The following is a 21,177-nucleotide window of genomic DNA, read 5'->3' as shown; positions in this document are numbered from 1 at the left end:
AGCAATCTGCAAAAAAATAATACTTCCATGTTATCTAGAACTAGGCAGTTTGAAATAGAAATCATTCTCCAAATGAGGTATGAGAAAAGCCTTGTACGATGGTCAGTCTGACTTCTGTTCAAAATAAATTTTTATCTAGAAGCTCCTTGAACGAGTTCTTTAAAAAACCACCAAATACCAGCCTTGAAATTTATTGAGAACTAACTTGCCATAAAAAGTGCAATTAAAAAATTGCTATGTCAGATTATATCTAATTTATCATACAACTTGTGGAACACTGTTGTAGGATCTGTTTATTTTCTAATTAGTCCAATGTCAGTGTTGAGGGACAAGAACAAACAAATTTCATGACTAAATTCTCTAAATTATAAAGAAAATATGTTTTAGAAGTTCTTAAATGAGTGAAAAAGTCTGAGTTCAGAGTCTTGTTATTGGTTTTGATGTACTGGGATTGCAGGGTGCTGAAAGAAATGGTTACCAGCAGGTACTGCAGAAAACAACCTTGAAAGGCCAGTTAAATATCTCTGTATCCACTTCTGGCATGACTAGCTCAGCTGCACAACAGAATTAGTACCTTGAGCTCTCACGTCCATATGCTAAATGTTATATATTGGGCCATGGGGTCATACCTGAGTGGAGTACTAGTTTATTTCTATAATATCTTATAGAATTTCAAGACATTTCTTTCACAAAAGAGTCATGCACTACATTTCCTATGTATGGAGCCTCATTTTATTTAAGAAACGCTTTTACATTTCTTATGAATGGAACCTTATTTTCTTTTGGCAAACCTTATCTCAAAAAAAAACCCTCTGTTATGGTGAAGTTTGAAGAAAGGAATTATTTCTAATTAATAAGTAAGGTACTTTGACTCAGATAGATTTAATTTTTTGCAGAAATCTATCCTAAGCTGTCATAAGGTCTCAAGGCTTCAAAAAGATAAGAAAACTCTTGTGAAGTATCAAACCTGTCACAGGTGGCATGTGAAAGGCTACTGCTAAAAGCCAAGGGTTCCTAGGGGACAAGGTAAACATTGCCATTTTTTCCCTTGGCACAATGTGAACACCAAATTAATATTTTCCTGGCCTTGTGTCTCAGAACCTTACTTTATCATGGCCCAGCTATTCCATGTGTAACACTAGACACACATTTTGGGCCTCATGTCCAGATTACACAATATGTTGATGTCACTATGTTTAGTTTGGATTCTGAGAAACATGTCTGTCATATTGGGAAATCCAATTGTAAAATTTGTGCTTTGCTTTCTTGTCACAATTATTTAGAAGCCTATTGGTCTGGAGGAAAAAGTGAGATATTTCTTCTAGTATTTCCAAATCCAGTATATTCTAGCCAGGTGCACACAATGGGATATCCCCAATGAATATGGAAAACCATTTTAGCCAGAGGGATGTTGACGTCCATTGATCTCACTATGACCCTATCTGTAAATCAGTATTGAAGGATATGGCACAGTAGTGTTCTATAGATAGAGCTTGGATTTCAGTAATTTCATATTTGTGCTCCTATTTATGACCTGAGGACAGCTTTCTCCAGGCTATCAGGGATCATAGTTTAGAAGATTATTGTGTATCATAACTATTTTCTCATGTTCTATACTGAGATAAGTAGGGTAGATACTCAAAAACAGCTGTTTACATTCCTTTTGAAAGTCTGCGCTGTTCCTGGTGTTATTCATTCTAATATACGAATTCCTTTGTATCTTTCTCTAAAACATTCTCTTAGTCCCCATTTTGATTGCATTTTAATTTTGGAAATAGGGGTTATTTCCTCAGTGTGTATTTTATACTTGATTATATTCTTTGATGAACCTCATATTTATCTTAACATTCTGCATTTCTAGATGATCATGTGGGCTTTACAGTGTGGAATTAAGGTTTTTAAGTTTATGAAGCAACTAGTGTAAAATAAAACATGATAATCATTTTCTTGATTGGTACACTCAGACAGCTATCTGGTTGCCTTGCCTTGCATGTACTTGGTGCCATCTCATGAAAGAGGCTGATAACAGATATTGTTATCTCAATATCAGATATAAAGACTCTATATCTTTGAAGAGAACTGACTTCATAGATGATACCTGAACCACCTCTTCTTCTGAAAATTAAGTCGTTGCCCCCCCCCCCCCCGCTGACTGTTTTGCTACAGAATGGAGTGTTTCTTGTTTTTCTGTAGTTGAGTAAACAGATTAAGAATACATTTTCTCCTTATGCCTATAGGTAAGTATAGTCTTCACCCCAATCAAGGAAAATTCTCTGCAACAAATAGGATCATTACAGAAAGCTATAATCAATCAAAACGCAGTACTTTGAAATCCAGTCACAGTGGATATATGTACAAAACAGTCTTATACACAAGGTTATGAGAACATTGCATATGATAGGTAGGAAAGACTCTAAAGCCTGAAGGTGAGGGAATTTGTTGTGTAAAATTTTCCTATAGAATTGTCAGTAGCTATGCCCTTAACTTCTCACCAATATTACTACGCAAATGAGAGCTGAGCAAATACTAGACAAGTTGGCATGCTGAAGTAGATAGGAAAAAACATGAGGACTCAAAACTATATAACAAGCTATAAGTACCCAAGGAAAGCAGGAAATGGGAGAAGTGGTCTTCCCCAGGGAAGAACACACTAATTGTTTGACTGTGCCAAATGGTTAGCCCAAACAACCTACATAAAAGTAACATTATGATCAGATTATAGTCAGGAATATACATGCATATATGTATATAGCCACATATAGCAATGAAAAGAGAGACCATGAATTTTAAGGAGAAAGGGAAATGAGAGAAATGTTATAATAATATTATAATCTCAAATAATTAAAAGCAAAATTATTTTTCTTCTTTAGAATTTAATATATTTATTCAATGAAATATGATCACATTTAACCACATTTCTCCCTTATAGTACTCTACTCCCCATAACCTAACTCTCTCCCAATTTTATACTTTCTCTTAAGTTCTATTAGTCATATGCATATGCTCAATGAATAGAAATAGCAAAGTAAAGAATAAATTATTGTGATATTATCTTATTCCTAATAAAAACTAAAGGACTTCTACAGAAATTTCATGGACATGATCATCACCACCAAGTAGTATGATAAAATCAGTATACAAATCTCAGTAGCCTTTTCATAGAGCAATAATAAACTTGATAAAAAAAACAGAATGAAACCCTCATATGCAATATTATCAACAAAAAATATTAATGCCTACCTATGAGGGTAAAAGACAATCATAGAACATTAAATAAAGAAATTAAAGGAAAATTATTTTACCAAATATTATTGGCACAGTTAATTTAATCTCCATCACAATTCTAATGATATCCTTTAAAGAAATAGGTGAAATAAAACTAAAATCTATACTTACCTGAAAGGTCAAAGTAATCTTGAGTAGAAAAAAGATGCAGTCTAAATTACACTACACATCCAAGTCATAATACACAGTAATTTTGACAAAAAAAACACTCTAGTATCAACAAAAGCCAGATATGTAGATTAATTTAATAAACTAATTAACTTATAAAAAATCCCACATAGCTACAGCTACCTGATCATTGCAAAGGTGCCTAAAATACACTTTATAAAAGACTACTTTCTCCACAAATAGTGCCGGGAAAAGTTTGCCTAAAAAGAACAGAAAAACGCAAAGCTTAGACATCTCTTGCTAGGTGATGTCCTCTAGACATGACATGGAAATGAGCTCAGGTAATGTCAACTGTATGGTTGTCTGAGAAAAATAAGCATTATGACAACATGAGTTGACATGTTAACATAGATGGGTGAAATTCCATGTGATCCAATATCTGGATGAAGAATTACGGTAGTCAATGGCTTTGGAAAGAAGAATAAGTTGTTTCCTACAAGGACAAGCTACTGCCTAATTTTTCTAGCTTTAAATGGCCAGCCAAGGATACATGTACATATGCTAAATTTACTTGATAGGTTGCTTATACATGTTTTTATATACACCAACACAGCACATGTCCACATGTACATACACACATATATAATTTAAAATAAGATCATGAATTTTGAAGTATTAGTAGAGTTGGAGGGAGGAAGGCAGGAGTAATGTGTTCACATATGAATTTCTCAAACAGAAAACAAAATAATATATATAAAGAAAAAAATAAATGTAAATATGCATCTCTCCCCCTTCACAAAAAAATCCAAAATGTTTAAAATACATTAGCTTAAGACCAAAACTTCTGAATAAAAACATAAGAAAAGCACTACGGTACATAGGTCTACACAAGGAATATCTACAGTATTTTGATATTTTGATTACATTGATTATCAGATTCAATAACCAAGGAGTCAATAGCAAGAAAAATGAAATGGTACTGCATGAAATTAAAAGTTTCTGTCCAAGAAAAATAAATGTTTGAAAAAGCTAACCTTCATAAAGAGAAAAAGTACATATCTTAGAGACACTTAACATGTAAAATTGATTAAATACACTTAAAAATAATGCATTACAACTCAAGTCATCAAATTAAGTATGGGCATTGAAAGGAATTCTTAAAAGATAAAAGTACAAATGACAAATAAATATTTGCAAATCCTCACCATTATTAGTTTTAAATAAAAAGCAAATAAAAGATTCATTAAAATCCTGTGTCACTTCAGTCATATTGGTTGTCATCAACAATAAAAAATTCTAACAACAGTAAGAATCATAGGGGCTATTGTTAAGTACTAGTGCTGAGAGAGTATAAATTTGTACAACCACTATGGGAATCAAGACAGATATTTCTTAAAAAATTAAAAACAGAACTACTATACTATCCTGTGATATTGCGAATAGGTTGTGTGATATTTTAGTTTTTTTTCTGACAAATAAAGCTTGCTTGGGGTCAGAGGGCAGAGCTATTATATTTTTAATGACAGTGAGACATGTCTGTTCCTAGCAGTACCAGTCTACTTCAGAAAAGATAATGGGCCTCAGTGAAACTCCATATGGAGTTTTCTTTCTTTGGAGCAAAAGGTAGCCACTGGACAGGAAACTGCTCTTGCCTCAACAGTTGACAGTATTCTGTCCAAATTGGAAAAGCAGGACACAAAAGAAAGCAACTACCAATTTTTGTCAAGACAAGATAGGACAGTCCTTCAATATTTTCAGTGCCCAATATTCTAGGCCTGCAGTCTGAAGATGGATGCCCCTATGTCACAGAAGAAACTTGATGATTTTCTGGGAAGCCAACTGTTTCAGTAATTTCATAATTTTGGAAGTTGTTTGCTCTAAACTTCTTATTTATTCAGGCAATATTTCTTTTTCATGTCTCTAATGGAGTTAAAGACTAGATAGCTATAGTTATAGTTTTATTTGTTACCAAAGTCAAAAAAGAAATTTACAAAGGAGGTAAAGTGTAGAAGTTTGAAAGACATAAAAAATAGTTTGGTGTTGGTCATACATGTTAGGATAGAAAGTGAAATATGTACAGCACTTTGGACTTACCAAGATAGGATAGATAACGGAGCAATTTCTCTGAGTTTGACAATGTGTTGGACATTGTTAATGTAATTTGTGCCTGTAATTATTTGTATATAGTTGTCTTACTTATTGTATATATTTTTTCTAAGTTAGTTAAAACCTTTGCTTTTTATTTATACAGAAAGGGGGAAATGTTGATTGATATTTTGTGTTCTGACAAATAAAGCTTGTTTGGAGTCAGAGAGCAGAGCTAGTCACTCATTAACCATGGAGGTCTGGAGGACTATACAGAGAGACAGGAAGTGATAAGGTGGGATGGAAAGAATAATTGTGCCCTTTTGTATGGAGGAACAGAGAAAGTCAGGAAGCAATTGCCACCTTCTTCCAGTTCTCTTATTTACCTGGTTTTTACCCTGATATCTGACCTCTGGTTTTTATTGATTAAGATTAATTAGATTAAAACTTCAGGTATATGCCTGATTAAAGCATAGTCAGACCACAGGGGTACGACCACCCATGGAGACTGTGGAACTGATCTAGTGGGAGCTCACCAATGCCAGCTGGACTGGATCTGAACGAGCATGTGATCAAACTGGACTCTCTGAATGTGGCTGACAACGAGGGCGGACTGAGAAGCCAATGATAATGACACTGGATTTTGATTCTATTGCATGTACTGGCTTTTTGGGAGCCTAGTCTGTTTGGATGCACACCTTCCTAGGATGGAAGGGAGGGTCTTGGACATCCCACAAGGCAGGGCACCCTGACTTCTCTTAGGACTGGAAAGCAGGGTGATGGGAGTGGGGGAGGGGAAGGGAAATGGGAGGATGGGAGGAGGAGGACATTTTAAATAAATAAATAAATAAATATAACTGGTTAAAAAAAGCATAGTCAGCAGGCATTTGAAGTACTTGAATACTTATTGCTTACTGTGGTAGCATTAATAATAACCAAGGTTATCATTAATAGACTAATAAAGGAAATGAGTATGTATACACAACAATGTGTTACTCATTCATAGAAAAGAATAAAATTGTATCATTTGCAGGAAAATTAGTCAAACTGAAAATCATCATATTACAAAAATAGGCCAGACTCACGAAGACAAATACTCCAATTTTCTCTCTTATTCAGATACTAGATATTTAAAAAATGACAGAAAATTACAGTAGGGCCTATTCTGAGGAAGGGTTAACAACAGATATGGGAAGAGGAAAAACTGGAAAAAAGACCCCACAATGTATACATGTGTATAAATATCATCATGGAAACCATTATTTGTAACAGTTAGTTAATATATGGTGGGAAAAAAAAAGGAAATGCTTGTAATAAAATTGGAGATATTGCTACAGCAAGGAATTTATATGCTAATTATCAACAATATTTTAAAATATGTATTATTTTATTTATATGGGCTTTTGTTTGCATATATGCATGTATGTCTGTGCACAATATGCTTCCCTGGGGCTAGAGTTACAGATAGTTTAAGTTGTCATGTGAGTGTTATGAATGGAATCAGTGTCTTCTGGAAGAACAGTCCATGCTCTTTATTAGTGAGCTACATCTCCAGTTTCCACCCAAAATAGTATGTACCTTGTATCTCAACTCTACCACATCTAGGTCACACTTTAACATTTTAAATACCTCTGGTAAAGGAACATTGCTGCTAAAAGAATAAAGCAAGCAATTAAACAACTCCAGAAGTGTACATCCCTATTCTGTAATATAAGAAAAAGAAAAGGCATGATTAATTCAAAATTAAACTAACTCTATAGTAATAACATCCAAAGCAAGTAAATTAGATGAAATCCCAGACATAGAACTCAGAAGAACAATTTCTATGATTAGAAGTAAGTTTAAGGAAGACAAGAAGAAAATAATCCCCTCAATGAGTATACAAACAACTGAACAGAGACAGGAAAGGGATGTAAGATAATAAAGGCAGGATTTAAAAGTGATAAAAATACTGAAGAAAATACAATCTGAAATTCTGGAAAGGAAAAAGCATAATCAAGCCAGGCGGTGGTGGTGCACGCCTTTAATCCCAGCACTCGGGAGGCAGAGGCAGGCGGATCTCTGTGAGTTCGAGACCAGGCTGGTCTACAAGAGCTAGTTCCAGGACAGGCTCCAAAACCACAGAGAAACCCTGTCTCGAAACCCCCCTCCCCCCCAAAAAAGCATAATCAATTGCAAAGCTACATGGAAAGCCTCATTAGTGGAATTGATCTAGGAGTGGACAGAATATCTGGGCTTGAAGACAAAGTAGATGAATTAGAAAATTCCAACAGGGAAAAAGGTAAAAAGAGGAGCAATGTGAACTCTCACATGATTCTCAATGAAAAGGTAAAATATAGAGGTTACTGGGCAAAGAAAAAGAATATCTATCTAAAAGCATTGAAAATATTTTCAAAAGATTCACAATATTTCCCAGGGATGACTAAATATTACAGAAACAGGATGTATTTAGTTCAGCAAAAAGATAAGACTTGGAAAGAATCTCACCTCATTATAGTATACCCAAAACACTAGATAATATAAAATGCAGAAAGTGTGTTGAAGGTAGTGATCTAGAAAAACCAAATCACATAGAAAGGTGGGTCCATCAGACCAACAGTAGAATTATCACTTAAAACTTTCAAAGACAGAAAGGATCTATTTTAAGTCTTGAAAGATAAAATCTGACACTCCAGACTACTAAACCCAGGTGACTTATTATAACTGATTCTAGGAGTCCCTAGTGGTTCTCAACCTTTCTAATGCTGTGACCCTTTAATACAGTTCCCCAACCATAACATTATTTTGGTTGATAATCCATAACTGTAATTTTGTGTTTGTTATGAACTGTAATGTAAGTATTTTTGGAGATAGTGGTGGGCCAAGGGGGTCTCAATCCACAAGTTTAGAACCATTGCCCTAGCTGATATAGATGTAAGAGATATTGCTTCATAATGTAACTATCAGCAGCTTGAGGAGTTCCTATAATCATTTATAGACCTCAATGGAATTAATTGCACTTAGTCAGTTTGAAACAGAGTTGTAGAATTTATTACAGATATTTTAATATAGGTTTAAGAATAAGGGTTGAGATAAATAGAGACACTCAAGGAGAAAGTATGACATACACAAATGTGGGTATGGATATCCCAGGTAGCCCTATAAGCTACAGATGCCATGAATAGAGAATGTATTTAAGGAAAGCTGGGGGAAGTGATAGACTTATATTAACAGAGAGGTCATGTGAGCTGCAATGAGAAAGAATGGGATGCTAAGGCCCAAATGGAACTAGATTTACTATGTGGCTTTCTATGTCTTGTCCTTGCTTTATTACATTCCTTTCCCATTATCTTCCTAAAATGAGAATGTATATTATGTATTTTTATGTGTGAGTAATATAGAGTTTTAGTTTTGTACTGCATTAGGTCTCATAGAAAAAAATATTTTGAGTCTCAGAGGATATACTTGTCTTGGGACTTTGAAACATTGTAACAATTAGGATACTTTGAGATTCATTGGATGCCTTCGAATAATAAGACACACATTAGTCACTGAAGGCCAGGATTTGAAACATTATGGTTTGACTATGAAATATCTCACAAAAACTCATTGTGGAAGATATTGTATTCTCCTGGTGATGTTATTTAGGAGTGATCTAGAAAAAGTAGAATATGGGACCTTTCTGTAGAAGATACTACATCACTGTCTTGTCCTGTCTTGCCTAGGTCCTGTCTCCCACTGGGTCTGTGCTTTCTCTTCATAGTAAAAAATTGAGGTTCAGCCTTACCATAGGCACACAAGCAGCAGAGCCAGAGACTGTAAAATGGAAACTCTGAATCTGTGATCCAAAATAAATAAATCCCTCTTTTAAGAAACTCATATTAGGTGTTCAGTCACAGTGATAAGTGTGACTAATACACACCCTCATACCTCCTGCCCTTATTTCCTGTCCCTGTTTTCCATCTTGAACTCAAGACCAATACAAATGTTGCATACTGATGGCGTGCTCTTTGCATTTTGAACTTCTTACTCATCACCATTCATCATGGAGAGTCAAAGATGAAGGATTAACAGTTACAGTGCTCTGACTATTAAAGATTTTCCACCTGGTAAAATGTAGTTGTGAGTGTTCATTTTTATACAACAGTCACGTTTTCTATTCACTTTCTGGGCTTACTGGAACTCCTTAGATGAATTGAGACTAATGAAGAGTAAGCTGGGAAAATCCAGTGGAGGGTCCAGAAGCTGTCATTAGGTGGACTATTATTATGGAAGCATCTGTGACTTCCACAAAATGCAAAGTTTAATACATTAAGTTTATATCATAATATGTCATATTAGATTCAGATTATACCACCTGTCAGCAGCTCCCTTCCCTTGACTTTGTTCATAAACTGTATGAATTGTGCCATACATTTGGAGGACCGAGAGATGGTAAATTCATCTCATCTAGGTGGACAAGAGTAGAAAAATCCTGTAAAGATTTCCAAGCCACATAGAACTGTCCATCTGCCCAGGCACTAGTACAATGCCAGCAAGAAAACCTTGTATATTAAAATCATTGTGCTGGAGCTGGTTTCGGCATTGCCTGGCCAAAGTCATCACATCTGCTCTCTTTCACAATCTTGGGAAGGCCAGCAGAGGGGAAGTGCGTATATACACATTGCTAGCCTTAATCAAATATGTAGCTTTGTTCAAATAAATATCTTTTAGAACTTCCCTTTTAGAACAACCCTGCTAATTTTTTATTTATTTGGAAACAGAGTCTTTAAGCATCCCTGGTATACTCATAGTCACAATTATCCTACCTCAGCTCTTGGGTACTAATGCTGGGTTTAGCTATGTGCCCATGAGTGTCTAATCTTTTATTGTCTTAGATTATCTAACCTCAGATGAACATGTACAGTTCTTTTTGTGTGAAGAAATCTACCACTGCTTGACTAATTTTCCTTTTACATAGGAGATATTTACATAACAAATATTCACTGAATTCCTGGTTTATTTCCATACTTCTATGATTAAAGTGAACACAGATGAAGGAGAAAAATAGGGCCTTGTTTTAATTGAACATATATATGTGTGTGTGTGTGTGTGTGTGTGTGTGTGTGTGTGTGTGACTAAAGTCAGAAAATAAATAAGTATAATTAATTCTATCTATTTATCTATCTATCTAAATGTACATACTTTGTTTAAAAAATAGTTGCCAAGTGTTCTTAAAGCAGAGTAAAACATCAACATCATATGGTTTTTCAGGTTGAATAGACAGGGAAGTTATCTTTGGGGAGATGATAGTAAATAAACTCTTATATAAGAAGTCACTACGAAGAAGAAGAATAAAGAAGGCTTCCTTATTCTACCTCGAGTTTTAACAACTAACCAACACATACACTCAGATTGCTTTAAAATAAAATAATTCTGTCATCCAGCAAATAAATCATTACGCTTCCATTGGTTTTGCTTATAAAAACAAGAAGATATGAACTAAGGTGCTCAACACAGTAAAACACATTCATAAATGTAAAAGTAACATTTGTATGCAATAATATTTATGAAATATTATTAGGTTAATAGAACAAATTGTCATGTGATCTGATTTTATTGCAACTGGGTGATTTCACAATATCTCATTTTAATAATCTGGAATGCATGTAATTAAAATAACCAATAGAAAGAGAAGCAACTTTATAATAAATCAACTTCATTAATAAAGTTTAGTTTTTAATGTTGAAATGAACTGGTCGTATCAACCTGTGATTTACCAAACTGATGTTTAAGGTCAGAGATCTGTATACCACAAAGTAGACAGGTGGCAGTGATCATGCATTGGCAGTGCACAGGTTGCTCATGTATGTAGGGGTATGGCCTTAGGAGATAACTTGCAGTAACACTTCTCAGCTGGAGAGTGGCTAGGACAATAGGTTCTAAAAATCTAAATCCCCAAATTTCACCCATCTTCTCTGTATAATCACGGGGACATCTTGAGAATCAGCATGAGCACGGGACACTGATGGACACATGACCTCTAATTAACAGAAGCATCACATCTTCTTGTGTGGAAGGTGCCAGCAGGCCCATGAGATAAGCTAAGGGTAACACACCAGTGGAACTAAATCTTGAACTAGCTTGAGAGATGAAGGCTCATCCTTGTGTTAATACAAGTTGGGAGGGAAGTGCTAAAGCAGAGAACTGTGAATCCGGGCCTTATAAGAATCAATCAAAGATTCATACTACACAACAATTCAGCTTGAATACGTTGAACATTCTCAGAGTAGCACAGAGATCAACAAAAACAACTTATGTCCAAAAATTTCTCACACAAAACATACATAGAATACTTTGGTGGGAGAAGAGGATGCTGTAGTGGAAGGAGACATTAACATGTGTACATTATTAAGGAGGCTTGGTGGGAGCAATTTGTGCCTGACTCCTCCACATGCATTCATTCTGCCTGGGAAGAGATGAGACTCAGCCTTCAATCCTTTCTGGTTTAGTTTATTTGGATGTTATGGATATACATGTATAAAGGCTTTGCCTCACTCTACCTCCTGACAAGGGAAGCTGTAGATACCAAGCTTGAGAAGATAGATACATCCTGATTCCTATTAGAAAGATATATTTCATTTTATGCTTTCTTCTCTGTACATTTTATACTCTCCCTCAGTATTACTTCTTCATATTTTTTTGCTTTTGTTTATGTGTATATATTTGTGCCTGGATGAATTATGCTGTAATTCAGGAAAACAATTGTCCACAAAAACAGATAGGGCAATAGATTCCCTGAAGCTGTAATTCCAGGAAGTTGTGAGCTGCCAATGTGGGTACTGGAAACTGAACACGGGTCCTCTGCAAGAACATCTAGCACACTTAACTAATGAGCCATCTTTCCAACACAGTGTCACTTCTTACAGGTTTATCCCATATATTTTTCTACTCTTTGTTTTCTTCTATATGTTTCCTTTTTCAAGGCAATCTACTTTTTTATTACTTAATTATGAAGAATTTCAGTCTAAGTATGTATATAGTTTTTGATTTTAAATAACTGTCATAGTTACTTTGTTTTCAAACACTGATCATGGATTTGATATCTCCAGTGGAGTGTCATAAAACAAAAACTCTGGCTGTTGATGACTGTTTTTGTTACTATCGGTGGCTTTCCTTTCTAAGACTAATAGTTGTGATCTAAACATTCAGAAGAGTATTTCTCTGAGAAATAACACCAGAAAAATCACAACAAGATATACAACATAGCACGTGAATAAATAACAATGTAAAACCCAAAATTATATGAAGAAGTTAAGAATTTAATACTTCTAAAAGTTTTCAACTCCTCAATGAATAAATTCTCTTCCGACAAAGTGATTCAAATATTGATGGGGCCTTCAACTATTTCATTTATAAAATTAGCTGTGATCACAGAGAAAACTGAAAAAGAAAGAAAAAAGGTGAGGTAAGACCTTTGCTTCATGAGCTTAAGCAACAGATTTAGCAAGATTATGATCCAAAATGTGGCTAAGATATTTTGAATGGGACAGATCAAAAAATTTAATAGAAGCACTATGAAAAGAAAGGCTGATAGAATGGGTGAATCTAGAAACAAACAATCAAAAATCAATAAGGTCTTGAACACAAAGATGAGGGAAATTTATATGCAGAGAGAAATGAAAGACAAGAAAACAGAACATAAACACAAACTTTAGGAATTTGGGGAATGATCAAAAGATAAAATCTAAGAATCCACAGGGGTACCTTAGATTTTGAGATACCAATCAAAGTAAAAGATAACCTTCTTTGTGGAATTATTACCAAAAATTTTCCAAATCTAGAAACTAAATGGATATTCAACTACAAAAGGCATTACAAAGGAAAATGCTCTATTTTAAACTATATTTAAAATTACTAAGACTACAGATAAAAGAAAGAATATTTGACATAGTAATAAGAATTTGCCAAAATACATAAACATAATTATCCCCGATCTCTCAGCAGAAACCCTAAAGTCTATAACAAAGTTAATAGTAGCTGCTTACCACTGTAAATGCACTCCTGTTCAGAAAATTATTACAGATATGCAATAAGGACAAATTTGGATGGATAAGACCTCTAAATGGATCCAATACTCTGATCCATTTGCTTCTTTTTATAATGGTCTATGCTTGGGGGGGGGGAAGCATAGACCATTATAAAAAGAAGCAAATTGTTTTTAAACATAAAACAAAATCTTCAAAGAGACAGAGTACAGACAGTCACAAAGTAAGAAAAATAAGCCACATAAATGTGGAATATACACGAATGTCTGGATTATGTATATTATTGTTTTTTTTTTTTTGAATTTTTTGACTGTGAATAAGCTAGGTACAAAGAGACATTTCATTGTATGGGCTGCTAAGCTAAACCAACATATATATTTTAAAGGTATCTTGACTTAAAAATTTGGGTGTAAGGATATACTGCTTTGAAAAAGAAGTTCTACTTTTGTTTCCACAGATGATGAGATTCTAAGGATTCCTTCCAGACTAATGTGGTTTGATCAAAAAAGACTCCCTAAAATGATGGTCCAGATGGTCTAACATTCATGACAGCTTCAGGACTGCTGGCTGAGATGGACACAGGATACCCCATGACAGACCTGATTAATAGCATTTCCAATCAGCAAGAAGTTGTCTAGAAAACTATGCACAAATTCCCTAAATGGTTGTTTTAAAATGTTTGTTTACATTTAAGGGGGGATATGTTATAGATATGAATACTTTGCATTGGTATGAATCTTGCTCTATTGATAAAAATTTTAGGTCACAGAATGTGGCATTTAAAATGTTTTAAAAACTTATTTAAGACTTTTGTCAACAATGAGACACATCTGTTCCTGGCAGCACTAATGTATTTCAAGAGGATAATAGACATCAAAGAGGTTTCTTATGAACTTGGTTAGCCATTTGGGCAAGAAGCTGCTCTTGCTTGGACTGTTTGATGTTATGCTGTATGAATTGGACATGCAGGACCCACAGAAAAATGACTGCTGAACTTGCCTAATGGTGAGACAAACCTTCAAGATTCTTGCTTCATGAAGGAGTCTGCAAGACATTCTACAGAACACAAAAGAAAGTGACTGACAAACTGCCAATATAGGTGGAATTATCTTTGAAATTTCCTGCTTCATGGGAAAGTCTGCTGGATACTATTGCCCTGGGTGACTATACAGGAAGTGAGATGTCTCTGTCAATTCTACAGTTTTGGAAGTTGCATACAATGGACTTTCTCTTAACTTAGGTAATATTACATCCTTCTGGGATCTTAAATAGAGTTGAAGAATAGATAGTTATATAGTTTTACTTAGTTATGATAGAAGATAAAGTAGATATAAATATTGTAACTGTAATTCTTGCTTTATGCCTGTTATGTTATATGTAATTTTACTGTGTTAAAGTTAAAACCTTCCTTTTCATGTAAACAAAAAAGGGGAAATGATGTGAAAAGTCCATCTGTATATGAGTTGATTTTATTGGTTAATGAATAAAGCTGGTTTGGGCAAGTGGTTTAACAGAACATAGCAGGGCTGGGAAAGACGTAGAGAGAGAATAGGTGAATTGAAAAGAGGCCATGTAGCTGCCACAGAAGACAGATGCCTCCACCAGAGCCTGCTGAAACTTTGTCACTTGGTCAAGACCTCGTGGTGATGCACAGATTAATAGAGATGGGTTTATTTAAGATAAAAGAGCTAGTGAGAAATACTCAAGCTATTGACCAAGTAGTGATTTAATTAATACAATTTCTGTGTGGTTATTTTAAGTCTGGGCAGCCGGGAATGAACTAACAGCCTCAGGCAACAGATCATAGGGTAAATGGTCTTAACTATCCACTCAAAGAGATAGAATGGTAATTTGTATTTGTACTAAAGAAACACACCTAATTGGCAAAGACAAACAGAAACTAGAAGGAAAAGGTTGGGAAAGTGCGTATCAAGGAATGGACACCAGAAACAAGCAGAAGCAGTTACACAAATATCTTTCAAAGTAGATATCAATGAAAATTTTATAAGAACAGATAAATTACATCACTACATAGTAATAAAATATACAATACACACCAAATATAAAACAATTGTAAATATAAAGACACTTATCATTTGTGAGTTCAATTTCATAAAAGTATCTATCTATTTGGTATAAAAGGACAAATGCAAGCCAATGCAGTGATAGTGAGTGGCTACAATATTCCATTTTCTTAGTGCCTATGCCATTCAAGTAGAAATTTCACACACTTCAAAGTTCACATGCTACACAGACTAAGTAGATGTTAACTGGCCACTTTTCTCATCAATGCCTGAAGCTTTCTCCAAAACACATCACATCTTGTACTATAACACCAATCTTCACAAATAAAAAGTTTTCTGTATTCTTTTCTTTTTTAGTTTTCTGTATTCTTTGAGAACAAAACAAAATTAGAAACAATGAAAAAGATACACAATATAACTACATAGAAATTTAATGAAAAATGTTTGAATGGACACCTGTTCATAAAGGAAATAATGGAGGTAATTGAAATATTCCTAGGAGGAAACTTTAAAATGAAATTTACCTGAATGATTTCTTTAGTAAACCAAACACAGTTCTTAAAAGAAAGCTTATAGCTGTGTGAGCCAAAATTTAAAAATTAAATTAAAATTATGTGTAGAAGCTAACTTGATTCGTGATATAACAAGGCTAGCTTAAAGGATAAACAAGTATATTTTATTTATTATAAGGAGAACTTCACATCATAGGAACAGAAAGTACAGGCTCTGCTCAGTCGCGGCAGAACCACACAGAAAGAGGGCACCTGGTCTGTGCACACGTTTTTCTCTCTGGGTCCCAGAAAGCCAAGCCTTAACTTGAATCTACCTCTTAAAGACAATTGACTAACAAGGTTTCCCCATCATCTCCCCCTTTTTTCTAAGCATGGGTGTTTCATCTATATGCATATATGAGCATTACATGTGTGTATGCAGTACCTGCAGAAGTCAGAAGCAGAAATCAGAACCTTTGGAACTAGAATTGCAGACTGTTGTGAGCTGCCATGTAGGTTCTGCAAATTTATCTTATTTTCTGTGTCTGTACTTGTTCACTCTGGTAACATCTTAGGTGGAAAAAAATGATAATTGGAGGTCAAACAGAGTGAACAGTCAGAACCCTCTGAATATGGAAATGAATTCTATAGAATAATAGAAAATCAACATAGGAAGAGATGTTTCTCTCTAAAATCATAATCTCCTTCAGCACTGAAGCCTGGCATGGAATTTGCATAAAACACGGAGAGGGATATCTTCTAGGCTCCCTCAGTTTTGTACATAGTCCCAGCCCAGCCAAGCATACATTGTAAGGCCACATCTAAAAGAAAATAAGAAAGAATCTATTATTAGACAAATGTGGTGGTATAGCCAGTAGTCCAAAACCCAAGGAGCTTGCGAGTATGGGAGGACTTAGACTTCAAGTCCAATCTAGACTACACAGTCCAGTCTCAAAAATGAAAAAGGCACAAGGACAAAAAATTAAAAGGGCCTGTAGTAAATAAAGAGTCTGAACTATGTACAGCAGGCCGGTCTCAAACTGAGGGATCAACCTGTTTCTGGCAATAGATGCTTAAGAAGATCGGGGTCCGGTTGGCCAATGCCCTAGCATCAGGAAGCTTTCATCAAAGGTTTATTCACTATTTCACTTCGCAATCACCATCTTAGATTTGCACGTTATGTCACAAACAGAGAAGAATAGTACTGCCAAGTGGAGCACATCCAAAGGAAGGACTGAGCACTGTGCCTCTTCCTTTGTGGTGGTAATAACACACTGACAATTATTAAAGGAGAAAGGCCAATGTGAATCAGACGTCTTGGAATACTCCAGAGCTCACCATGGAGCAGGCTCCTGAAATTTTGCACATTCTGCACTGATCTAACATTCATGTGTCACGTTGGGACAACTTTATGATCCTATTTAACAACATCAGTCAACAAACATTAATACAAAATGCTATACCCAATCATGTGAGATAAAATACAGAAGAAATAAACAAATATATTAATGAGATAAACAGTTCAGAAGTGATTTTCGGCTTTGTTACTTCAGACAGATTGTATTTGTGTTAGCAGAGTATTTGTAAGTATATTTCTGGGTGAAAATTTGCTCTGAGTCTCTTATGAACTCTTCAGTGAGTCCTAAAGGTTCTCTCTCCTTCCTCACCTTCCGTTCCCATCCATGGTGCCCACAGACAACTGTCACTCAGAAGCTGTGGTTTTCATGCTGAGTACATTGGCAGGGTCCTTAGGCTCATCTCAGTAGAGCTGGGTGGAAGGAGATGGGGTTCTTGCTGAGATCTCTCACTTGTAACCAGCACTGTGTCTCCAGCACTGCAGAAATAGAAGCTGCTGTCTTCAGGCCTCGCATTGCTCACTGTCAACGTGGAGAATGTTAGGTTTGGGCGGCTGATAGGAAACTTGTCCCTGTTGAATTCTTTCTCATATGTGGCATCTGAGCCTTCATTTGCAGCTGCCATGAATACCAAGCTCTGTCCTGGGATCTGTCTGTACCAGAATATCCCAGTAACTTGACTGTCAAGCACACACTGGATTTTCAGCGAGGTTCCACTTTGACAGATGACTCTTTGGGGCTTTTGGTAGACGAGGACACTGAACACAGAGCCTAGTTTTAGAGAGACAGAAATCCGTGAAGGCAAACAAGTTTTGAGTCAGACTCATCTGGACAAAGATTTCTGCTTTATCTACTATGGTATCACCTTACTCCCCAAACTATGTAGCATGCCCCTCCCTTTTACCAACACTCTCTGACAGAGTTTCCAGATGTAGGGAATCTTTATCCTCTGGTTTATTTAGTCTGCTTTGGTGCAGGAAAGTACCCTTATATCTCAATTCAACATTAACATTGACTCAAGGCTTTGTTTAGGACAAAGTTCTTACCTTGGCCCAGGAAAAGTAGTAGAAGAGTCCACATCCTTAAGCAATGGTCTTTTTTTCTGAGAAAAGGCACTAAAACCTCAAGGTCACACTCATCTTTCCTCCCCACTGCACAACTGCTTCCTTACTCATTCTGTTAATTTCTTTTTGTAGGAAGGTGACTTTTTGCTAAACATATAAAAATAAAAAAATGCATTGCCCCCTAGAGGAGCTATGTAGTTGTTCACTGAGGCTGGGTCATTCATTCAAAAGGCATCCCACCTTGAGACTTCTGTCCGGTGCTCCCGTGTGGGTCTCTGTCTCTGTCTCCTTTCATCGCCTGATGAAGGTTAATATTCCTGAGGATGCCTATGTGTTTGTTTTTGGATTCACCTTCTTATTTAGCTTCTCTAGGAACATGAATTATAAGCTCAACGTCCTTTATTTATGGCTAGAAACCAAATATGAGTGAGTACATCCCATGTTCCTCTTTTTGGGTCTGGCTTACCTCACTCAGGATAGTGTTTTCTATTTCCATCCATTTGTATGCAAAATTCAAGAAATCTCAAGGTCCAAATCAGGAGCAGAAGGAGACGGAGCACGAGCAAGGAACTCAGGACCACGAGGGGTGCACCCACACACTAAGACAATGGGGATGTTCTATTGGGATCTCACCAAGGCCAGCTGGCCTAGGTCTGAAAAAGCATGGGATAAATCCGGACTAGCTGAACATAGCGGACAATGAGGAATACTGAGAATTCAAGAACAATTGCAGTGGTTTTTTGATCCTACTGCACGTACTGGCTTTGTGGGAGCCTAGGCAGTTTGAATGCTCACCTTATGAGACCTGGATAGAGGTGGGCAGTCCTTGGGCTTCCCACAGGTCAGGGAACCCTGATTGCTCTTCGAGCAGATGAGGGAGGGGGACTTGATCGGGGGAGGGGGAGGGAAATGGGAAGCGGTTGTGGGGACGAGGCAGAAATCCTTAATAAATAAATAAATTAAAACAAACAAACAAACAAAAAAAAAACAAAAGGCATCCCACAATGCAGTTTCCACCTGTACAACATTCATTTATCCATCATTACAGTGCTGCTTTCTGAGTATACAAACACAAGTGAGATGCATCATTGACTTTAATCAGTTGAAACTGTCTGTTGTCTTCATCATTGTTCAAGTCCCTACTTGAACTTAGGGTTCCTCTCAAATATGCATGCAGTACTAAACTAACACCTATTTCTGAATTTCAATCCTTCCATTAAGTGGCACTTCATTGTTTGGTTCTTTAGGTTAAGAAAGTAATTAAGGCACTATTTCTCACCTGCCTTATTTATTAAATCAAAAGTTAGATGAAGAAATATGTCTCATCAATCTTCCTTTAGTTCAATATCAATATTTTAAATAGTCCTTGGAAATTTGATTTGTAACAATATTTATTTTTTTTATATTTCAGTTCAGTGTAGACTACAGATAAGGTCATTCCTCTCTATTGTTTGACCACAGTGCTATTATTTGTCATTATTTTGTAATAAATTCATTATATCATTCAATTACTTATGCATATTACTTATGGGAAAAAGTAGAGCTAAGTTTCTTTTTATTTGTGAGCTGAGTTATTTTTTATTATAATTATTTATTTTATTTTATGTATAAGAATGTTCTGGAGTCCTTGAAGGTCAGAAGAGATCCTCTTGATTGGAGCTGCAGATAGTTGTGAGCCATAATGCGGGTGCTAGAAACCAAACCTGGCTCCTCTGGACAGCAGCAAATGCTTTGAACTTCTGAGTCATCTCTCCAGCCCCAGGCGCTGTTATTTAGGCGTGATTGTCACTGTGTTTTACCAATTGGAAATTTTTGCACATAAGACCTACAGAGCATAATTTATACAAATTTCAAGAAGAGGTGACAAAAAATATGACTCAAATTGATGTCTTTGTAATCCCAGAGCCATGGATTAGCATCAGAGCTACCAAAGATTGCCCCACTTTTACAGTTTACTGTGTTTTTCTAACTGGCAACTGAGAATGGCAAGCCTGACTTTCTAAAGTAAATATGGAATCCAGGAAGACAGTCTTGCAAAACTAACCTGTTTTATTCCCCTGATTCCAAGATTCTGTTATAAAATTATTCTCTCACTTTCTCTTACACTTTCTCACCATTTATATTCAAATGTATGTGTATATGCATGTGTGTGTACAACAAACATGTTATCCTGCATGTTTAATAAACATAGGACAAATGAATCAGAGGTTTATCTTCACAGAATTTCCAAATCCTGAGAATTAAAAATATTCAGTGCAAGAAAACTTATGTACTGAAACTATAAATTAAAAATTAAAACCATTGACTCTAGGCACAAGATGCTTTGGTGACACCAACGAGACACAAAGGGAGTCGGTCATACTAAAGAAAAGAAAATTAGAAGAAGCTAGTCAGTGTTGGCACATACCTTTACTGCCAGCCCTTGGGAGGCAGAGGCATGTGGATCTCACTGAGTTTAATGTCAGCATGGTCTACAGAGCAAGTTCGAGGACAGCACAGCCAGGAGTGTTACAAAGACAAACCCTGTCTTAAAAAAGCAAACCAAAAACAAACAGACAAAAACATAAAAGAGGTTTTAAAAAGTCAAATGGTAAAACGCCTATTAATAGAAGCATGTTAATTTAAGTTACAAGAGCTAGTGAGACAAGCATAAGCTAAGGCTGAGCTTTCATAGTGATTAAGTCTCCATGTTGTTTTTTGGAGCTGGAGACTGGACAGGAAAGGATGGTTTCAGAGGTTTCTGGGATATAAGGCCCACC

General features: G+C 35.8%; 1 gene segment (V, D, J or C); it reads right to left on the bottom strand.

The window, feature by feature from the left end:
- Nucleotides 1-21,177, bottom strand: part of LOC121435425 — a 289,312-nt gene that overhangs the window by 223,353 nt on the left and 44,782 nt on the right.

This window comes from Microtus oregoni, unplaced genomic scaffold, assembly GCF_018167655.1.
Source record: "Microtus oregoni isolate MIOR12 unplaced genomic scaffold, Mior012 000046F_ref0000063, whole genome shotgun sequence".
NCBI classification, from domain to species: domain Eukaryota; kingdom Metazoa; phylum Chordata; class Mammalia; order Rodentia; family Cricetidae; genus Microtus; species Microtus oregoni.
The sequence above is the reverse complement of the archived record's forward strand: the minus strand, read 5'-3'. Positions and strand labels throughout refer to the sequence as shown.